We start from the raw sequence: 6907 nt of genomic DNA, 5'->3' as shown, positions 1-6907 counted from the left end.
TGGACAGAACATTCTAAACTTCGTGAAAATTGTAAACCCACGGGTCCTAGAAACTCAACAAACACAAGGAACAAAGAAAAAAAAACACTAGAATTCTATACCTGGGAAAATATCTTTCATAAAGTAAAGCAATATGAAGTCATTTTCAAACATATGAAAGTTGAAAGAATTCATCACTAGCACACATGCAGTACAAGAAATGTTAAAGGAGATCCTCCAGGCAGAAGAAAAGTGATACCAGATGGAAATCTGGATCTACACAAAGAAATGAAGAGCACCAGAAAAGGTTAACTACATGGGTAAATATATAAGATGTTTTAATTATGTAAATCTCTTTAAAAGATAATTGACTGGTTAAGCAAAAATAAGCACAATGTATTGTGAAGTCATAACCTATAAAAGTTAAGGACATGGCAACAATAGCACAAGGACCAAGAGGAGACAAATGGAAGTATATTATTGTAAGGCTCTTACATTATAAGTGAAGTGGTATAGTATAACATCACTTAAAAGTAAACTGGTGGGGCACCTGAGTGGCTCAGTCATTAAGCATCTGCCTTCCGGTCAGGTCGTGATCCTAGGGTCCTGGGATGGAGCCCAGCGTCGGGCTCCCTGCTCAGCGGGAAGCCTGCTTCTCCCTCTCCCACTCCCCCTGCTTGTGTTCCCTCTCTCGCTGTGTCTCTCTCTGTCAAATAAATAAATAAAATCTTAAAAAAAGAAAAAGAAATTCAAACTTAATAGGAATATATTTTATTTTTTATTTTTTTTAAAGATTTTATTTATTTATTTGACAGAGAGAGAGAGAACACAAGTAGGCAGAGGGAGAGGGAGAAGCAGGCTCCCCGCAGAGCAGGGAGCCCGATGCGGGACTCGATCCCAGGACTCTGGGATCATGACCTGAGCCGAAGGCAGCCGCTTAACCGACTGAGCCACCCAGGCGCCCCAGGAATATATTTAAAAAAAATAAAAAATAAACTGGTAAGTTAAATACATGTACTATAAACCCTAAGACAATCATTAAAATTTAAAAACAATCTATAGTTATTTTCTATTGCTGCATAATAAGTTACCACAAATTTGGCAGCTTAAAACAACACCCACTTATTAGCTCATAGTCCTATAAGTCAGAAGTCAGGCACAGCATAGCTAGGTTCTCTGCTCAGAGTGTCACAAGCTCAAATCAAGTTGTTGGCCACACAAAGTTCTTGTGTGGCAGTTCTGGGGAAAAATCCACTTCCAAGTTAATTCTTGTTGTTGACAGACTTCAGTTTTTTCTGCTTGTTGAACTGAGGTCTACATTTTCTTGCTAACTGCCCACTGGGGACCACTCTCAGTTCCTAGAGGCCTTCCTGTGCTTTGAATCTTTGACTTTCTCTTTTGCTATTAACCAACAAAGGTGATAAAATGGAATCATACAAAATATTCAATTATGAACAACAACAAAAAAAGGAGAAAAATGGGAAAAAGGGAACAAAGAGCAGATGGGTCACATAGAAACAAATAACAAGATGATGAACTCAAACCTAGCCATATAGAAATTACATTACATGTAAATGGCTTAAACACCTCAATTAAAAGACAACTATATGCTGCCTAAAAGAAATTCAAGTACTCAGGAAGGTCTTGCCTCAGTAATGGGGAATAATTAGCCCTAAACTGATCATTACTCCAGACCCACCTAACAAATCATGAGAACAAAACCAAAAAGGATTAAACTATTTTAAGTAGCTAAATTGCATCTCAGAACAAAGCTTAAGAGTATTTATGGGAACACAAAAATATCCAGCACCCAACAAGGTAAAATTCACAATGTCTGGCATCCAATCAAAGATTACCAGGCATGCGAAGAGGCAGGAAAATGACCTCTGGTGAGGCAAAGATGTCTTAGATATAACACCAAAAGTATAATCCTTCCCCAAATGATAAATTGAACTTCATGAAAATTAAAAACCTTTGTCCTTTTAAAGACATAAGAGAATGTCAGGGCACCTGGCTGGTTCAGTTGGAGGAGTGTGCAACTCTTGATCTCAGGGTTGTGGGTTCAAGCCCCGTGTTAGATGTAGAGATTGCTTAAATAAAACAAACAAACAAACAAAAAAACATGAGAATGAAAAAACAAGCCATAGACTCAGAAAAAATATTTATAAAACAAACACATTTAGGGACACCTGGCTGTCTCAGTTGGTAGAGCATGTGACTCTTGATCTTGGGGTTGTGGGTTCGAGACCCACATTGGGTGTAGTGATTACTTTAAAAAATTAATTAAAAAAATACACGGGGCACCTGGGTGGCTCAGTAGGTTAAGCATCTGACTCTTGGTTTTGGCTCAAGTCATGATCTTATGGGTTGTGAGTTCAAGCCCTGCATTGGGCTCCACGGTCAATGTGTAGTCTGCTTGAGGTTCTCTATCTCTCTCCCTCTGCCCCTCTCCCCACTCACATGTACGCTCCCTCGCTCTCTAAAATAAATAAATAAAAAATCTTCAAAGAAATTTTAAAAAATACACATTTAAATGTTTAAAATTGTGGCAAAATTCATATAACATAAAATGTACCATCTTAACCATTTTTTTAATTTTTTTTTAAGATTTTATTTATTTATTTGAGAGAGAGAGAATGAGAGAGAGCACATGAGAGGGGGGAGGGTCAGAGGGAGAAGCAGACTCCCTGCCGAGCAGGGAGCCTGATGCGGGACTCGATCCAGGGACTCCAGGATCATGACCTGAGCCGAAGGCAGTCGCTTAACCAACTGAGCCACCCAGGCGCCCCATTTTTTAAATTTTTATTTGTTAATTTTTTACATCAACATTTTTAAATGTACAGTTTATTTATTTTAATTTTTTTAGATTTTTTTTAAAGAATTTTATTTATTTATTTATTTGACAGAGAGAGACACAGTGAGAGAGGGAACACAAGCAGGGGGAGTGGGAGAGGGAGAAGCCAGCTTCCCACTGAACAGGGAGCCCGATGTGGGGCTCGATCCCAGGACTCTGGGATCATGACCTGAGAGGAAGGCAGATGCTTAACAACTGAGCCACCCAAGTGCCCCAATTTTCTTAGATTTCATTTGTACAGTGTACAGTTTAATAGTCTTAAGTACATTAATTTAATTGTACAACCAACCTCTGGAACTCTTTTCATCTTGCAAAACTGAAACTGTACTCATTAAACAATTCATTCTCCCCTCCCCCTAGCCCCTAGCAATCACCATTCTACTCTCTGTCTCTGTGAATTTAACCACTCTAGGTACTTCATACAAGTGGAATCATACAGTATATGTCTTTTTATGACTAGTGTATTTCACTCAGCATAATGTCCTCAAGATTCATCCATGTTGTAGCATATGACAGTATTTCCTCCCTTTTTAAGGCTGAATAATATTCCATTGTATGGATATACCACATTTTATGTTTCATGTATCCATCAAAAGAGACAGGTTGTTTCCATTTTTTGGTGATTGTGAATAATACTATGAACATAGGTGTATAAATATCTCTTTGAGTTCCTTTCAGTTTTTTTTGGGTCTACACCCAGAAGTAGAATTACTGGACCATATGATAATTCTATTTATAATTACAAAGCATATATATATATATACATATATATATATATTATTTGACAGAGAGAGACACAGCGAGAGAGGGAACACAGGCAGGGGGAGTGGGAGAGGGAGAAGCAGGCTTCCCACAGAGCAGGGAGCCCAATGCGGGGCTCGATCCCAGGACCCTGAGATCATGACCTGAGCTGAAGGCAGACGCTTAACGACTGAGCCACCCAGGTGCCCCTATATATATATTTTCAAAGATTTATTTATTTGACAGAGAGAGACAGCGAGAGAAGGAACACAAGCAGGGGGAGTGGGAGAGGGAGAAGCTGGCCTCCCGCAGCACAGGGAGCCTGATGTGGGGCTCGATCCCAGGACCCTGGGATCACAACCCGAGCCGAAGGCAGACGCTTAACGACTCAGCCACCCAGGCACCCCACAAAGCATATATTTTATAAGGGATTTGTATCTAAGATATATTAAAAAAATTCTCAAAACTCAATAATAAGAAAAAAAAAACAACCCAATAAAATTTGGGAAAACTATTTGAACAGACACTTCACCAAAAAAGATATGTGGATGGCAAAAAAAGCACTTGAAAAGATGCTCAATATCATTACTGTCATTAGGGAGATGCTAATTAAAACCATGAGATACCACTATATACCCATTAGAATTGGAAAAATTAAAAAGACTGAATATACCAAGTATTGGCAAGTTGCAGAGGAATAGAACTCTCATACACTGCTGGTGGAAATGTGAAATGGCACAAATACTTTGTAGAATATTTGGTGGTTTCATAAATGTTAAACATACATACCTTATGATCTGGCTACTCTACTCCTATGTATTTGCCCAAGAGAAAGGAAAGCGTACATCCATACAAAGACCTATTTAAGAATGTTCATAACAGCTTTATTTGTAATAGCCCAAAATTGGAAACAACCCAGATGTTCTTCAACATGTGAACAGATAAATAAATTGTGGTGTAGCCATACAATGGAGGAACACAACTCAAAACAAAGGGGATAAATTACTGATACATGCAACAACATGGATAAATTGCAAACTAATCATGCTGTGTGAAAGAAGTCAGACAATAATGAGTATATACTGTGTGATTCCATTTATATAAAATTCTAAAAAATACAAAATAACCTATAATGACTGAAAGTAGATCAGCAGTTGCCTGGGGCTGGGGTGGTATGGGAAGGAGCTGGAGGAATTACAAAGGGGCACCAGGAAATTTGAGTGTGATGGATATGCTCACCATATTGATTGTGGTAATGATTTCATGGGTATCTATCTATCTATCGTTAATATAAAACTTTATATTACATGTAAAACTATATATATTTTTCAAATTGTACATTTTATTTTTATTTTATTTATTTTACAGAGAGAGAGAGAGCAAGAGAGGGAACACAAGCAGGGGCAGTGGGAGAGGGAGAAGCAGGCTTCCTGCTGAGCAGGGAGCCCGATGCGGGGCTCCATCCCAGGACCCCGGGATCATGACCTAAGCTGAAGCAGCCGCTTAACGACTGAGCCAGCCAGACGCCCCGTCAAATTGTACATTTTAAATATGTGCAGATTTTCGCATATCAATTATACTTCAATAAAAACATGCAAAGAAACACCCAGATTTGGATGGTGCCTGGGTGACTCAGATGGTTAAGCATCCAACTCTTAATTTTAGCTCAAGTCATGGTCTCAGGGTTGTGGGATCGAGCCCCTTGTGGGGCTCTAACTCAGGGGAGTCTGCTCAGGATTCTTTCTCTCCTTCTCCCTCTGCTCCCTCTGCCCCATGCACACTCAATCTCTCTCTCTCCCTCTCTCTCTCTCAAAATAAATAAATAAGTCCTTAAAAAAAAAAAGAAAAAGAAAAGCAACCCCCAGACTTGGGTTCCTCACCTTCCCCTACCCCAAAACAGTGCATCTGTGTTGTCTTACATCATCTTGACAGTAGGGAGACAGAAAAGTTTTTGGCAGGGGCTTACCTTTTCAAGATTTTTAAAAATCCAAGAATTCATTTTCTAAGACTGTTCCCCATTCATATGTGGATTTTCTTACAATGGAAAAAGCCCACCAAAGCCAAATATAGAGCAATGGAGCAATAATTTCCTGGCTGTGGCTAAATATCAAAAAGGAACCTTTGGGGGGCACCTGGGTGGCTCAGCTCAAGTCATGATCTCATGGCCCCCACGCTCAGCAGGGAATCTGCTTATCCCTGTCCCTCTCTCTCTGCCCTTCCCTCTGCTCTCTCTCTCTGTCTCTCTCTCAAATAAAGAAATAAATAAATAAAAATGAAAAAATCTTTTTTTTATATAATTTTTAAAAAAGATTTTATTTATTTATTTGACAGAGAGAGACAGAGAGAGGGAGAGGGAACACAAGCAAGGGGAGAGGGAGAAGCAGACTCCCCACTGAGCAGGGAGCCTGACGTGGGGCTCGATCCCAGGACCCTGGGATCATGACCTGAGCCAAAGGCAGATGCCCAACGACTGAGTCACCCAGGCGCCCCCCAAAATAAAAAATATTCAAAAAAAAAAAAAAAAGGAATCTTGGGACTTCCACTTCCAGGAAGATGGAGTAAATGTACCTATCCCTAGATTTCCATATGTGAAATAAGCATAAGGAGACTGAAATGTAGAGAGAAAACATCAGACCAATTCAGGACTTCAGGACCTCAGGACCAAGCAACAACATGGTGGTAAATTATCAGAGTTTTCCTTGTGTCTCATATCTCCCCTACCGGGTGCTGAAGAAGTCAGCAACCCAGAAACATCAAGGGGGCACAGACAACAACAACAATTAACAACAACGAAAAAACAGATCCAAGAAAAGCCTGCTCTTTTAGCCGAAAGACCAGGAAAAGGACAGCCAGCCTAACAAGACAGAAAACTTTTAATCAATCATTGCTTTACTCTGGCCAAACACCACAGGGGGGAAAAAAAAATGTGGCCCCAGTCTGCCAGCAAAGGCCAAGTGGGACACCCAGACTTCCACCCTTGCCAGACTATCAGGAGGCGCCCCAAATCACCCCTTCCCCATCCAGGTGGTATCAGGAGACTGAGTGGGAAGGCAGGCACTTACCATCCCTGCTAGATAGTAACAAGCCCCCCACCAGTAGAAACCACAAGGGAGTCTGGGCTTCCACTCCCCCCCACCCCACCAGGCAGTAGCAAGGTGCCCCTCCCTTTCCTTTCTGGGGTGGTGTCAGAGGAGACATAGTGGAGGATTAGGATTTTCACCATCACTCAGTGGTTATGGAGCCGCCCTCTCACTCCCCACGCCGCAGTGAATGAAGGCGCAATGAAGCACCTCCCAGCCAAGGTAGTTCTGGTGGAGGCCGAGCAGGGAGCCC

This window comes from Mirounga leonina, unplaced genomic scaffold (genome assembly GCF_011800145.1).
Source record: "Mirounga leonina isolate KUSES-001 unplaced genomic scaffold, KU_Mleo_1.0 Mir_101609, whole genome shotgun sequence".
NCBI lineage: Eukaryota > Metazoa > Chordata > Mammalia > Carnivora > Phocidae > Mirounga > Mirounga leonina.
Note: the sequence above shows the minus strand (reverse complement) of the source record.